Here is a 3,586-nt window from a genome sequence, read left to right as displayed (position 1 = left end):
GTTCAGTGCACTTTGCCCTGAAGTAAAGGATTTCTGGGTTTGAACTTCCTGTCCTACCAGGTCATGTGATTACTGGTTGGATAGCATTCTGAACAGATGTGAGATCCTTTTGCCAAGTCACGTTAAGCAGAATGCAGTTAGATTCATTTGAAACAATGAATTACTGTGTTACACATTACTTGGAATGTAACCCTCCAGCTTTTAAAAGAGCACCATTTTGGTGGGCACAAATGTTACATTATTACCATCTGATTAACATATACAATGCATACATGTGCTTTTATTTTTTATTTGGACTTTGTCAATGGGTTATAAAAGCAGAAAGTGCTGGAAACAGCAGGTCAAGTAACATCTGTGGAAAGAAACAGTTAATTTTTCAGGCTGAAAAACAACAATATTTTTCCCTAAAAAATTTTACAAACCTATATTAAAAATAACATCCTATATAAAATACCATGAATTAACTGTTTAAATACACATGAACATACATCCATCAGATATTTACATAGTACTCAGTAGATGGTTTAGATTTCATCATTTTGTGTCCTTAAGCTCTGCAGTCTCTCAAGAGTGTTTCCTTCCTCCCAAGATGCCAGCTTTAGACATTCATGATTCCCATGAATCAACATCTGCTGTAGACTGTGTGTCATCTACATGATTTGGGGGCTTCAGTGCCCCCTGACTTGGCAGTCCCCAAGGGCGACCTTGTGCTTCCCATTTCCTGCCACTTTAATCCTCCATCCCACTCGCACTCTGACCTATCGGCCTGTGGCCTCCTGCACTGTTACACTGAGGCCCAACACAAGCTTGGGGAACAGGACCTCATCTTCCATTTGGGCATGTTGCAGCTTTCTGGACTTAATATTGAATTCTACAACTTCAGGTAACTTGATTTCTCCGTCTGAATAGGTTGTCTCTGATATTGGCTCAGTTTGTTTGTTTTTTTTTGCCCTGTATTTTCTCCTTTCTCCCCTCTGGAAGTGGAGGACGTGCCCATCCTGACCTGCTGGACATGTCTTCCTGCTCTGCATTTTGTAACCCCTACATTCTTCTGATTCTAACCACTCTCATTCATTCATTGACCAGATATTCTCGTTTACAGCTTACTCCCTGTTTTACTCTGTCGGTGACTCTCCCACCCTCCCTGCTGCTTAATGAGCTTCTCTTCTCTCCTTCCCACTTCTGACTAAGGGTCCTTGACTGAAACATTAACTTTGTTTCTCTTCCCACAGATGGGGCCTGACCTGCCGAGTGTTTCTGTATTTTCTGTTTTCATCCTACCTGCCAATGGCCAGATCGTAGAACCAATCCTGTTGCTCAACCTCAGCTTCATCCTGCACATCGCGTTCTTGCTCACCTTCCTCCTGATCACGTGCTTGCTCCATCAGACACTGGCCCCTAGCAGACAGTACTGCGCTCTTCCCACAGCTCCATCATGACAATCCTCATGGCCTGGTGTTGGAGTATTCCCACAGTGCCCATCACCTGAAACTGTCTCTCAACCTGTTGAATAAGATAAGATATGTTTATTAGTCACATGTACATCGAAACACACAGTGAACTGCATCTTTTGTGTAGTGTTATGGGGGCAGCCTGCAAGTGTCACCACACTTCCCGCGCCAACATAGCATGCCCACAGCTTCCTAACCCGTACGTCTTTGGAAAGTGGGAGGAAACTGGAGCACCCGGAGGAAACCCACGCAGACACGGGGAGAATGTACAAAGTCCTTACAGACCGCGGCTGGAATTGAACCTGGGTCTCTGATGCTGTAAAGCGTTATGCTAACCGCTACACTACTGCACCTGCCACCACTGCTGGCTTCTTATCCTTTACCTGTCCTTCAAAGTCAGGCAGCAATACAAAGTCAGGCAGCTGTGCTGTTACCAACAATCGATATTTTCCCCTGACACAGTAGGATGCCATTCAGCTCATCAAGGCGATGTCACTGATAGAACATTCCTATCAGTCGCATTCCCCAGTTATTTCCCTGTAACACTCGCTCTCTCATGACCCATTACGTCCCAACTGGTTCCCCTCCCACCCAATTACTCTAGAGTTAACCAACTAACCTACCAACCTGCACATCTTTGGGACATGGGAAGAAAACAGAGCACCCAGGGAAATTCCACACAGTCACAGGGAGAATGTGCAAGCTCCATGCAGATAGCACCAGAGGTCAGGACTGAACCTGGGTCACTGGTGCTGGAAGACACCAGCACTACCTGCTGCGCCACTGGGCGCCCTTCAGCATCTTGGTTGATAATATCCTGCGATGGAGTGTGGTGAGGTTTCAGACACAATCAGAAACAATACAAGCCAATGGTCATGGATTGCTTGGACTCTTTGTGGCTTTGTTGTCTGTGAGTGGACAGTTCTTTCATCTTCTCCAATGGACGCTGGATGAAATGGGACATTGAGGTACATTGAACTCCGTTCAAGTAGAGGAACAAGACAAACTGTGCTGACCTGATTTCTAGATTTTTTTACAAAATCTGACCTCATTGATCCTTTCTGTCCATTCTCAGTGGCATCTAATGCAAATGGCAGTACTTCTAAACACTTCAAGCAGCTGTCAATCAGCAAAAGAGAAGGTCCACTTCCACTGTACAAGTAGGTGAAAAGGTGTTTGTACTGCTCAAAACCTTTGGTAGATTCACAGGTTCCCAACCAATACTCTGGGTTTCTGCCAATCAATATGAGTGCCTGCAGCCTTTTCTTCCCCATCAGTTTTGGCTGTCTCAGCCACAATCATTCCCAATGTCCTTGCCATGTTCATCAACCAGACCCAAAACCTGCAGGATCTCTATGGAGTACACCCACATTATAACGCTGCAGCTTGCCCGTGAAGTTACTCCAAGCTGCTTACGTGTGTCAAGAATCATCATCAGGCGATCTGCACACTTGTCAATCACCATCCTCACAGGACAACTATTTAGAGTCATAGCCATGTAGCACAGAAACAGGCCCTTTGGCCCACTATGTCCATGCCAACCATTGTACTTATCTATACTGGTCCCATTTATCCCAACAGGCCTGTATCCCACCATGCCTTGACAATTCGTGCTTGTCTAGACACTTCCTAAATATTGTGAGAGTATCTGCCTCTACCACCTCTTTAGGCATGCTTGAGATTCCAACCACTCTCTGTGTGAATAAAATCCCCACTCAGGCCACATTTAACCCTCCTACCTCTCACCTTATACCATTGCCCTCTTGTTTTAGGCAGACCCACCAAGTGGCTACAAATGGTGTGTCCAATCCACTTCCAACATGCTGGGATGGAAATTCATTTCTGAAACACCACAAAAATGACGTTATGATGCTGGAAATCACATTAGTGCAAGGTGAAGCAATTGTACGCAATTGCGTGCTCTAGCATCAGTCACTAAGATTACATTCTGATCTTTGGGTGGGATTTTCATGTTTTTCCAGCATGAATTTGCCCAAGTGATGTTTACAGTAACACCCAAAATTTGTCATCATTGAGACTTTTCATCACTTAGGTCTGGAAAATGGCAGTGGGAAGAACTAACCTTTACTGACACTGCAGTGTGATTTATAGGGCCGATCACACTAACCCTGCAT

This window comes from Pristis pectinata, chromosome 17 (assembly GCF_009764475.1).
Source record: "Pristis pectinata isolate sPriPec2 chromosome 17, sPriPec2.1.pri, whole genome shotgun sequence".
In the NCBI taxonomy this organism is placed as follows: domain Eukaryota; kingdom Metazoa; phylum Chordata; class Chondrichthyes; order Rhinopristiformes; family Pristidae; genus Pristis; species Pristis pectinata.
Note: the sequence above shows the minus strand (reverse complement) of the source record.